The sequence below is a fragment of the Vicugna pacos genome, unplaced genomic scaffold (assembly GCF_048564905.1).
Source record: "Vicugna pacos unplaced genomic scaffold, VicPac4 scaffold_20, whole genome shotgun sequence".
In the NCBI taxonomy this organism is placed as follows: Eukaryota; Metazoa; Chordata; class Mammalia; order Artiodactyla; family Camelidae; genus Vicugna; species Vicugna pacos.
This window is the reverse complement of record NW_027328741.1, coordinates 88,314,961-88,327,606: the sequence shown is the minus strand read 5'-3', so window position 1 is coordinate 88,327,606 and position 12,646 is coordinate 88,314,961. Positions and strand designations below refer to the sequence as shown.

The following is a 12,646-nucleotide window of genomic DNA, read 5'->3' as shown; positions in this document are numbered from 1 at the left end:
AGCAGTGTTGGCTCTCACCAAGCCCCATTTCTCTTCTCACGAGAACACACCAGCAATGGAGCCAAGTGGAGTAAGTGACTTTGGCACAGCTGTGTTTCATTCCTCCCCCATTATATCAAAATTGGTGCTTTTTTATGAGAGTTTCAGTCTGTTCTGTTCCACACACACACACACAGCCAGAGCTCACACTGCCCTCTAGTTTCCTGAGGCTGCCTCTCTGCAGTGTGACCCAGCCCTCTGCCTGGGCTCTTCACTGACTCCAGTAGCCTGTTCTGGCTCATCCCTGCTAGCTCATGTCTAGGGCTGGTCATCACAGGGACCCTCTGTGTCAGTTTTCCCCAGTTCTGCCTGCCATGCAGTTGCCACTGTCTCCTCCAAACCTTGGAAGCTCTGCTTCTTTTCTAGCTGATCTCCCAGCTAGAGAGGTTGTGTCCCAGTGTGAGGGTGCCTTTATTCCTATGCTACTCTTTCCCTGCAGGATCAGTCCTGCACTGAATTTTTCTTTTCTCTTTTTATTCCTTACCATATTTTGTGAGAATCTTCCTGTATTTCAAAATAAGAGACACTCTACCAGAGTTCAGGAGGTTTCTGTGCAATTCAATGTTTTTGTAGATGTAATTCTTTGAGTATTTGTGGGAGAGGTCAAGCTGTGAGTCTGTCTACTCTGCCATTTTGGCTCCTTCAAATTTTAAAATAGGGCTAGTTCTTTCTTAATTACTCTCAACAAGCTGTTGTAGTTTTCAGCGTACATGTCTTGTAATTTTTCCTTGCCTCTATTGGATGCTGATTCAGAATATACACAACCTTCTAGAGAAACCTGTCCCACCCTGCCATTTACTGCCAACTAGCTGGCCTGTGTCTGAATCACCAAAAGGTTTTGTTCTTTATCTGATTCTTAATTCTTTAGAATTTATCATTTTACTCTCATAAATGCTGATAGTACTTGTAACATATATTTTAAAATAAAAATAATAAACTTTATTCTATAGATGAAATATGAATGAATCTCAAGTAACATATGCTTTTAATACCTTAGAATTAGTAAAGCAATATAGATACATTATAAACGCTTGAAATGTTGCCTAAAGGAAAAGTGCAGAGATTTGCAAATCCCACTCCCAGAAGTGACCGTCATTAATGGTTTGGTGAACATCTCTCAGTCTCTATCTCTCTCATTCTCTCTGCCTCTGTGTCTCACACACCACAAGATTCATTTACATCTATGATGATTTGACACATATGTGGTTATAGAGATGACATCTGGGATGTAGATGATGGATTAACAGGCATCCAAACTGAGGGCTTCCTTGACATCAGGTAAAGACCTAGCACTCATTTTTCCAGCTGCACAACATTCATTCCTCCATGTGAACCAGAACTGATGAATCCCACCCCCTCTCCATGAACATTAGTGTTGCTTCCATTTCCCTAGTAGTTTAACCAGGATTGTGATGAACATCCTTGAAAAGACATCTTTGAAAAATTGTGCAAGAATTTTAGTATGATCAACACTAAGCATCAGCACTGCTCGGAAAGTGGTGCACTTGTGGAATTGTGATGCATTCTGCATACTGTTCTCCCAGAGAGAAGAGTCTGCTCACTCTTCCCTCCAGGGGATCTACTGTGGCCTCTGCCTCCTCATGTTGTCACTAGAGCTGGTTGTCTCCAGGCTAAAGGCCTGCCAGTGTGATGTTGACCAATGCTGTCTCTGAAGTGTGGACATCTTCATGCATCCTCACTTGAGAGGTCGAGCACCTCTAATATACACTGGCCACCTGCATTGCCTCTTGTTGGAATTGCATGTGTTTGTTCTGTTTCTGTTTAGAACACAGTGTTTCAAGATATTTTTGGACCACAGGGATGTGAAACCTTTCTCTGACTTTAGGTTATGAAAAATGATTTTTCCATGTTATGGTTTGTCTTTCATGGATTTTGATTATTATTTTTTTTTATTTTGTTAGGTTATGTTTTGCCACAGGAAGAGCTAAGCATCTCCCTCCTGGCTCTGGTTTCACACATAGAATAGCAGTGCCTATCTCGAGATTATGCACATAGTTACTAAAAATATTCGTTTTGTATATCTCATATTTAATCCACCTGGATTTCCCTTTGAAATAACCAAAATGCTACTTCAAGTAAAAAAAAAAAACACCAATCCCTTGTTAAAATATGACAGCAGACACAAACAGCCACCTTTTGTATGATTTCATTGATAGGGAACATCCAGTGTAGGGAAAGACACACAGAGAGAAAGAGGATTAGGGCTTGTCAGGGGTTGGGGGAGGGATAAAAGAGAATGTGTGCTTTGGATACGGGGTTTTATTTTGAGGAAAGAAACAGTCTGAAACTAGACAGTGACGATGGTTACACAGCATTGTGAATGCACTTAATGCTCCTGAATTGCACAATTTAAAATGGAAAAACATCTAAATTTTATTATGGTAAACTTAAAACATAAAAATAGATGGTACTCTAAATGACATGAAAGAAAACAAGGAAATGACAGAAAAAACAAACAAAAATGATGCCAGGAGAAGGGAAGTAAAGTTCGGGTCTGGGAGTGGGTTGATTCTTAGAATTAGATGACAGTGTTGGTGGTTGCAGAGACATCTCAGCCCGTAAGGGTGGTGATGCCTGAATTGGCTCTGGGTCTCATAGAAGTATGTGTGTATGTTCGGGGGGAGCTACAAGATCAGGCTCAGGGACTCCCTGCAGGACTGGTAATGTAACTTGGCTCTAGGTCTCCTATAGGGCTAGTCTTACAGTCTGCAGAGCTGGTGGGATGTGACACGGTTCTGTGTGTTTTGCAGGTGCAGGCTCGGGTTCCCCAGCAGGGTTGTTGGAATGGGACCCAGTCCTGGGTCTCCTGCAGGAGCCAGATCAGGATCTCATGCAAGACCAGGCTCAGGGTATCCTTGTAAGGCTTGTGGAATGAGACCCCATCATTTTTCTCCTGCAGCAGCAGATTCAGGGTGTCCCTGCAAGGTTTTTCAATTTCACCCTGCTCTATATCTCCTGCAGGAGCAGGCTTGGACTGTCCCTGCTGGGTTGTTGGAATATGACCCATCTCTGATTCTCTTTCAGAAGCAGGCTCAGGGTCCCCCTACAGGGCTAGTCGATTTTGTTCCAGTCTTAGGTCCTTTGCAGGTGCAGGACTGGGGTCTCCCTTCAGGGCTGGTGAAATGTGACTCAGCTGTTTGTCTCTTGCAGAAACAGGCAGAGTTTCTCCCTGCAAGCCTTGTGGAATGAGACCCAGTGCTGGGTCTCCTACAGGAGCATGCTCAGGGTCTACATGCAGGGCTAGAGGAATTGGACCTGGCTAATGGTGTCCCTGCAGTGCTGCTGGAATTGTTCCAATTCTTGGGTGTCTTGAAGGTGTAGGCTCTAAGTCTCCCTGCATTGCTAGTGAAATGTGACTCAGTTGTGGTTCTCCTGAAGGGACAGTCTTGGGGGTTTCCCTGCAGGGCTGGTAGATGGGACATAGTGCTGGGTCTCCTGGAGGAGCAGGCTCATCTTGCAACATGACCAATCTCAGGTTCTCCTGCAGGAGTAGGCTCGGGGCCTTCCTGCAGGGCTAGTGGAATTGGACATGGCTCATGGTCTCCCTGCAGTGCCATTGGAATTGGTCCAATTCTTGGGTCTTTTGAAGGTGTAGGTTGCAGGCTGATAAATTACCTGTAGGGCTGGTGGAATGTGACATGGCTCTTAGTCTAATGCTAGAGCTGATTCAGGGTCTTTCCACAGGGTTGGTAGAATTGGCCCAGGCCTGGGTCTCCTGCATGTGCAGGCTCTGGTATCCCTGCAGGGCTTGTGGAATGTGACTGGGTTTCTGTTTCCTGCAGGGGCAGGCTCAGAGTCTCCTAGCAGTGTTGCTGGAATGGCACATGGTTCTGAGTTTCCTGCAATAGCAGGCTTATGTTCTTCCTGCATGGCTAGTTGAATATGACTCAGACCTTGGTCACTTGCAGGAGCAGGCTAGTTTTCTCACTGCTGGGATGGTGGAATCAGACCCTGTCCTGAGTCTTCTGCAGAAGTAGCTCCAGGTCTTCCTGCAGGGCTGTTGGAACATGACCCATCACTGGTTCTGCTTCAGGAGTAGGCACAGAGTCTCCTTGCAAGGATAGTGTAATTGGACCCAGCTCAGGGGTCACTACAGGGCTGATGAAATGTGTCCTGGCTCTGTGGTTCCTGCAAGTGTATATTCTGTGTCTCCCTTCAGGGTTGGTTTAGTGGGACCCATTCCTGAGTCTCCTGTAGTAGTAGGCTCAGAGTCTCCCTGTAGGGCTGGTGGAATGGGCCCCTTCTCTAGGTCACCTGCCAGAACAGATTTGGACTCTGCCTTCAGGCTGGTGGAATTGGGCCTGTTCTTGCATCTCCTGCAGGAGCAGGCCTTGGGTCTTCCTGGAAGAATACTGTAATATGACCCATCTCTGGTTCTCTTGCAGGAGAAGCTCATGGTCTCCCTAGAAGGTTAGCAGAATTTGTCCCATTCCTTGGTCCAAGGCTCAGGGTATCCCTGCAAGGTTGGTGGAATGGGACCTAGTCCTGTGTCTCCTGCAGTAGCAGGTTCTGTTCTCTTTGCAGGGCTGGTGGAATATGACTCCACCCTGTGGTTCTTTTGCAGATGCAGGCTCAGGGACCCCACCAGAACTGATGGCTCTTAGTCTCCTATGGGAGCAGGTGAGGGATTCCCTGGAGAGCTGTTGGAATTGGTCCCAGTCCTAGGTCTCTTACAACTGCAGGCTCAGTGTCTCCCTGCAGGGTTTGTGGAATATGACTTGGCTGTGGGTATGCTGCAGGAGCAAGCTCAGTGTTTCCATGCAGGGTTGGTGGAATGGGATCTAGTTCTGGCTCTCCTGCAGGAGGAGGCTGGGGTTCTCCCTGGAGAGGCTGATGGAATTGGACTGGGATGTCTGTCTCCTGCAGGAGCAAGCCTATGGATTACCTGCAGAGCTGGTAGAATGTCACACAACTCTTGTTCTTCTGCAGGAGCTGGCTCATGTTCTCTGTGAATGGCTTGGTCTCCCCCAGGAGTAGGTTTGTAGTCTCACTACAGGGCTGGTGTTATGTGAACCGCACTGTGTTTTCTGCAGATGCAGTCTTAGTGTTGGACTGCAGGTTTGGTGGAATGGGACGAAGTTCTGGGTTTCCTGGAGTAGCAGGCTCACGGTCTCCCTTCTGGGGTATTGGAATGTGACCCAGTCATGTGTTTCCTGCCGAAGTGGCCTCAGGATATCCCTGCAGGGCTGTTGGAATTGGACCTCACTGTGTATCACCTGCAGGATCAGGTTTGTGCTCTCCCAGCAAGGCTGGCGTATTTGGACCTATTCCTGGGTCTCCTGCAGAAGCAGGCTTTCAGTCTTCCTGCAGGGCTTCTGGAATATGATGTATCTCTAATTTTCCTGCAGGATCAGGCTTGCGGGTCACCCAGCAAGGCTAGTGGAATTGGACCCAATTCAAGGTCTTAGTGCATGATTGATGTAATGGGACCCAGTCCTGGGTCTCCTGCAGGAATTGGCTCAAAGTCTTCCTGCAGGACTGGTGAAATTGGACCAATTCCTGAGTCTCCTGCAGGAGGAGGCCCTGCATCTTCCTGGAGGGATGGTGGAATATGACAGAGATCTGTTTCTCCTGCAGGAACAGGCTCAAGGTCTCCCTACAAGGCTAGTGTAATTGGACACATTCCTGGATCCATTGCAAGTGAAGGCATGATGGTCTTCCTACAAAGCTGGTGGAATGTGATTCGGCTCTGAGTCTCCTGCATTAGTAGGCTTAGGGTCTCCTTGAAAGATTGGTGAAATGGGACACAGTGCTGTGTCTCCTGCAGTAGCAGGTTCAGGTTCTCCCTACAGTATTGGTAAAATTGGACCTGACTCTAATTCTCCTGCAGTAGCAGACTGAGGGTATACCTGCATGGCTGGTTGAGTGTGAAGGAACAGCAAGTCTTAATACATTGGCCCACTCCTGGGAAAAGGATAAACAGGGCTTGGTGCATGGTCTCGTATTTTCTGAAAAAGCCCCTTGAGATGTGTTGATTCTGATGACCTCTTCCAAGAACTTGAACACTTTTAGAATCTCTGCCAACTCATCTTGTTTAGACTGAAGGACTCTGCCTTTCATCAGTTCTTGGAATAGAGATCAACACAAAAGGAAACAGGGAAGAAAACATTACCAATCTATCTGTTGAGAAATCAGCTGAAGACATTAAAAAGTTCTCTTGCAATACACTTGTTTCTATTTTGGTGCATTTAGAATCATTTCCTTATTATCAATTTTTGCCATTTAAATTAGAATATATATTGTCGTAGGCCTACTGGGGTTCATTATGCTTGGACGCTCTGTGCTTGCTGTGTTGAGATAGCCGGTTCTATATTTGGTTTAAGAAAATTTCAGTCTGATTTCTTCAAATAACTTTTCAAACCATTTGTCTTTATTCTTTTCCATGTGGGATCCCTATGAGTCATACACTGGTATGTTTTCTCTTATCCCAGGTTTCAGTTGCATTGCTTGCATTGGTTTTCACTTGCTTTTCTATGTCGTGTTCTGACTGAGTGATTGCGGTTATCCTGTTTTCTAAGTCATTTATTTGTTCCTGTGCATTATCTAGTCCGATTTGGACTGTCTTTAGCTTAGCTATTCTCACCATTGAGTTTTCTGATTATATTTGGCTCATCTAAAGTGTTTCTCTTTCCATTTATACTAGCCTGCATTTGTATTCATAGACTCAAGATTTCCTTCAGTGTTTTTATGTCCTCCCTTTTCAAGTCATGTTCTATTAAATTTTGGGGGTCTAATACATTGGATGTTCTTTCAGGAGACTCCTGTCTTTTGAAAATTTGGAATAGTTCTTTTAACTTTATTATATCTCTCTATCGCTATGGGTTAAGGATTATCAGTTATCTATTATAGGCTTGAACGGCTTTTGTAAGTGAAATCATTTCTGTGCACATTTAGTTTTAATGCTGTGAGGATTGTTTTTGGTATGTAATGATGCCATGCATTCCTTCTGTGTCCGTTGCCTGTTATATCTATGATTGCTACTGTGGTTTTTGTTGTGGTGAATATAACCTATTCTAGTAAAGTTAGCAGAGTGTCATTTTGGTTAAATGTTTATCATAGCTCTGACAGTGCTGGGACTAGTAATTTTTGCTGGAATAGAGGTTTCCAAATGGTTTCTGGGCTGCAGGCTGGATATGTGGAGAGGGAACTTTTCCAATATACACTCATGAAAGTACATTCGTCCTTACTGTTGCCACGGAAAAGTCAAAATTTTATAATGGGTGCCCTCAGATTCTCTGCAAGCAAAAACAAAAGTGGAAACAAATCTAATGATGTCACGCATTAGAAACTGCTGAAACAATCCTGCAGTGCCACAATTGGGTCCTAAGTGTAGTACTGGGTCAGCACCACAACTATAGTTGCATTAGCATGTGGTAGGCAAGGTTGATGGAAAAGCTTCAAATTCTCCTATTTTTCAGCAGATCTCTGCTCCAAGAACTCTTGTCAATAAGGCATGGGAACTCAAAGGCAAGCATGGAGCATTTCAAAAACCTCTGCATTGGACAATAAGAAATTTCAATCCTGCCTATGAAAGTTGCAGATCTTTTGGCTATAGAATTTTATTTCAACACTAAATTGCCCTGGATTCCAGAAACCAGATAAAGATGGCTCTGATTGAGACCATTTCTCCTTTATGGAGAAAATAAGCAATTATACTGTGAATGTGAAATGGCTGTGATTAAGGCCCTGGGTTACTAAGCTAATCTACAACACATATGCCAGCAGATTTAATATTAAGAGAGGACCCAGGCAGATCTGCTCTCTAGATAGTACCAACCACAGCCCAAAACAATCTCGAAATCCCTGGGAATAAATTTGAGACATCAGCCACACCCCTAACACACAGATTCCACAGGCACACCTAGCTCAAAATTGGCAGATGGAGTCTTGGTCTGGGAATCAACTGAAGAGAAATTTTGTGATTATTGCTTTCAGTTATGTCAATCAAACGTCCACTATGCACTCTTTTAACCCTCAGCACATCGTCTTCCATCTTAAATGACCTGTCCACTTTAGAGTGTGCATCCCAGTAAAACACAGTTTCGCCTTTACTGCTCCTTCACCAAAGGTCAGGTCCTGCACTGATTTCCATTCTCTACTTTGCCTTCTACTCTTTCCAGGTTATGTGAGAATACTTTCTGACTTTTGAAGTAAGAGATGTTTGGCCATTATTCAGCAGGGATCCTGAGCCAAGGGCCGGGAGAGTGGATGTTTATCTTGCTGTATACATGGGAGAGTGAGCAAAGATTGCACTGGTACTCTGCCAGTTTGGCATGGATAAATTAACACAATCTAGACATAACTCACAGACACTTAATCCTTGTTTAGATATTTTTCTCTATATCAATGTTGGAAGGATCTGTTCGAAGTATCCAAGCCTGACAATGTGTACATACCTCCATTGCAGACTTTAAATAGTTAACAGAAATGAATTACATACTATGGGAAGGGTAAAAAATTAAGATAGTTTTAGAAATATGCTAAATCTAATTAAAAGACAGAGTTGCCATATTTAGGTATCAGCTTGAAATACCCAAATACCATTCAGGATATGGTCTATGTCCTGGCATTCCTCCCTGTCCTGCAATATTGCTGCCGATATATCAGCTGAAACCCCTCTGGAGGTTCTCTTGTGACTATGTTGCTTTTCTCCAGGCGCATTTTAAATCCCTGGGATGCTCATGAACTTCGTTGATTTGAATCATACAGCTGCTGGTAGGTCTATTGGGATTCCAACTCCTTTGGACGCTGTGTACTTCCTGAATCCGCATAGATGATTCTCTCTTGGCTTTCAGCAAGTTTCAGTCCGATTTTTCTACAGATAACTTTTCAGACATCTTTGTTTCATTATCTCTTGCTTTTCCATCTGGGACTCTTACGAATCCTAGTCTTTCATGCCTTGTCTTACCCGAGGATTCAACAGCAATGTTTTCATTGGTTTGCACTTGCTTTCCTATGTCTGCTTCTGACCGAGGGACTTCTGTTCCCATGTCTTCACAGTCATTCACGCGTCCCTCTGCATTATCTAGTCTGCTTAGGACTGAATTTTAGCCCAGATATTATCTCATCCATTGAGTTTTCTGATATTATTTGGCTCATTATTAGGCTTTCTCTTCCCCTTTTCTGGTATTCTGCCTTTTGTGATTCTGAGACACTGTTGTTCTTCAGTGTTTCCCTCACCTCCGTTTTCAATGCTTTCTCTGGATTGCGTTTTGCAGTCTAGTTGTTTGAAAGATTATCTTTTGGGCCTTCAATCTCTTTGGAACTGAAAATGGTACTTCATGTTTCTTTTACTGTACTTCTTCAATTCTACTGGTCAGGTAATATCAGGTACCTAATATAGACTTCTAGGGCTTTGTTAAGTGAAAACTTTGGAATCATGGCTCTATGCAATTCCATGGGATTTCTGTGAGGACAAATTCTCCTAGACATTGATGCCATGTCCTGTTCCTGTGTGTTGTCTGGTATATCTCCATTTGCTGGTGTTGCCTTTGATGTGATGAACACCCCATACTATTTCGATTAGCAAAACCTCATTTTGATTACGCTTATCTCACATTTCTGAAAGTGCACAGTACACTTCCTCTGGTGGAAATGAAGCTTCTAAAGGTTCTCAGCTCTGCATTCTGCTCTATGTCACTTTGGAGTGTTTCCAAAACAGCCAACTGAGAGTGCGCTTGTACTTTGAAGTGCCATGAGAATGTCCCAATGAAACCAGTTCTTCCCAGAGCTTCTCTGCCTACAGAAACACCAGTGGAAGCATATCAATGGATGTCACACATCAGGGCCAGTGGAATGATCCCGCAGACCGACCTTGGTGTCCTCGGTGCCGTACCGTGCCGGTGCCATCCAAAATGGAGCATCTACTTTGGGGAGATAATGCTGAAGGATATGCTTCATCTTCTCACGCTGTGGACTTGGACCACTCTTCCTTGTCCTCTCATCCTTGTGGCTCGGGTGCACGAAGGCAACCACAGAGTTGTTGCGCATCCTGTGCCTCAAACCAAACCATAATCCCAGCCCAGGTTATGAATGTAGCTGATCCTAAGGCTTTTCATTCTGATTTCAAACCCAAGGCCCCCTGGATCCCTCAGACCAAATGCACGATATCTCTGATTCAGCCCCACACGTGCTCTATTGGCAAAATGCCCAATTGGTCCCTGGTCCTGCAGATGCACTGGGTGTGGCCATGGGACATATCGATAACCTCAACTGCATGTGCCGGTGTGGTGGCTTTCTCATTGGGGTCACAAGTCGGTTTGCTTTCTTGATAGGAACCACCACATCCCACAACGCACTTCAGATCCCTGAGACTCAGCGTGTGCCCTCATCCGTAGCCCTATCTCTCCCTGACCGCTGCCTCTGCTACGTCAAATTTGGCAGCTCGGATCTTGGTCTCAGAATCAACTGTGGGGATATTTTGCGCTGGTTTCTTTGAGTTCTGTCAGCCAAGCATCTGCTGTGCACTCTTCTAACACTCAGCGCATCACCTTCAATCCCATGTCTACTCTTCGCTTGAGAGTGTGCGTCCAAGTAAAACAGAGTTTCACCTTTGCTGCTCCATCACCAGGGGTCAGACCCTGCACTGGTTTCCATTCCCTGCTTTGCCTTCTCCTGCTTCCAGGTGTTCAGAGGCCTCATCCTGTCTTTGGAAGAAACAGACCACCCTTCGGCAAGTGTCCTGTGCCAAGGGCTGGGTGAGTGGATGTTTCAATTGCTGTGTACATGGGAGCGAGTGAGCACAGGTTGCACTGCTTCTCTGCCAACTGGGCATCGGTGAATCAACACTTTCCAGATACACTTCCCAGATATGTGATTTTTGTTTAGCTCTTTGTTTCTATACAGCCGTGGGGGGAGAGATTGTCGGAAGACTCCAGTTTTCACATTGTGTTGGTATCTAATTTGCAGTCTTTAAAAAGTTTAATAGAATTGATTTCCATGTTTTGGGAGTTATACGAAAGTGAAGTTAGTTTTTGAAGCATCCTAAATCGACCTAGAAGCCAGACTTGTCAATTTCGGTAACATTTTGTCAGCTCTAAGGAAAATATAGACAGATAGAATGCAAAGTAGCAGTCCAAAGTGTAAAAGTGGTCATATCAACTCTTTACTGCTGAAGCCTCCGAAACCAACAGGAACCATGAAATAGCTATTGGAAACATGAAATAACCCCCAACCTTAAATTCACTTGTGCATGTGGTGCCCTTTACTCCCCATGACAACTACTGGCCAATGTTGGCATTTCAAGGGGTAACATCCCTCTCTTGGAAAATACAAGAAAAAACAAACCAAATATATAATTTAGGTTTGAATCCAAAAGCACCTAGAGGCATTATAGCTTAGAGAACGCTGCTGCAGCTATGCTAGGCTATTGAGAACAAGGTGTTCTTCTATCAGTGATGAGAATGCTTAATCATCCGATCATGTTGGGTAAAGCAATTTAACACAACCGTGTCTGCACCCCCATGATATAGTGCCCCAGGTGGCTTGACTCAGTTGAAAGACTGTCCACATAAGCTGTGTTTTTAATGTCATTGGCGACTTTTACAGTTCAGTTCACTATCTGACTTATAATATTTACTTATTCTGTCTTGAAAAACTGAGGGCTAGTACATATTCAAGTTCATTTCATTTACCACTCTCCCTTCACCTCAGAGAAGACACAAACCCAGCATTTGCTGAATCTAGCGGAAGGCCATCGTTTCTTTGTGTGAGCTAAGTATTCAATTCCTATCTATTTCAGTTGAGACTCTTTGACCTTTAAGGAGTTCACTGTTTTTCACAGAGTGTAAAGCTGGAGGAACTCTGATTCGAGGAGGGGCTTGCCCTTCTCGTACTGGCTTCATTGCAGCTCAGGTACTGATCCTTCCAAATGGATGCCTGAGTGGAGGGGAGGGAAGAGCAAGTGCTTGTTATCTAGGCCCAAACCTGGGAAAAGGCTTACCTGGGCTTGCTGCACTTTGGTCTGAATGGCTTGGAAATGCCCCTTGGGACATGTGGATTCTCACGACCTCTTCCAAGAACATGAGCGTTTTGATCACCTCTGCCATCTCTTCTCTTTTAGATGTCAGGGATCTTGGACCCGTTCTTGGAGCAGAGAATTGAGGAACTTCCTCAAGTCCACGTTGGCACTCCGTATGTTTCTGCCAGTATCAGCGAGGTTCAATAGGTCTCATGAATGTCTTTCGAGCCTGGTATCCTCTACAGCTGTCTCCAGGCCAGTAATCTCCATTGTAGCAGAACATCTCTCATCAATGTCTTCGCATCTCTCCTCTATCTGTGCAGCCAGCTTTTCGGCCAGCTTCTCTTCGTATCTCCCATACAGTCGACTTCAACAGGACTGGGCATGTCTGAAAGTAGCTCGGAGCCTCACCAGTAAGCTGATGGCAGGCAGATCTTCCACTGTCTGCCCTTTCAGGTTCTGGAAACTGACCCGTGAACTCAGGTCTTTGGGCAGCAGCAGTATCTCGAACTGACACAGCTTCCCGGACCAAAGACCTAAGCCAAGCTCCACAGAGGGCGGCAGCCCTTCCATCACACGGATCCAACCACAGAACTCTGCCCGGTTACCTAGGATCCACCGGCCACA

The 12,646-nt window shown here is 44.9% G+C and overlaps 1 protein-coding gene across 1 annotated transcript in view; it reads left to right on the top strand.

Moving 5' to 3' along the window:
• LOC140693697 (uncharacterized) overlaps positions 1-12,356 on the top strand; it is a 55,245-nt gene extending 42,889 nt beyond the window's left edge. The window contains exon 18 of the mRNA XM_072957403.1: positions 12,122-12,356. The gene's annotated coding sequence lies outside the window, so the exon portion shown is untranslated. The remainder of the gene's footprint in view (positions 1-12,121) is intronic.
• Positions 12,357-12,646: the final 290 nt, after the last annotated feature.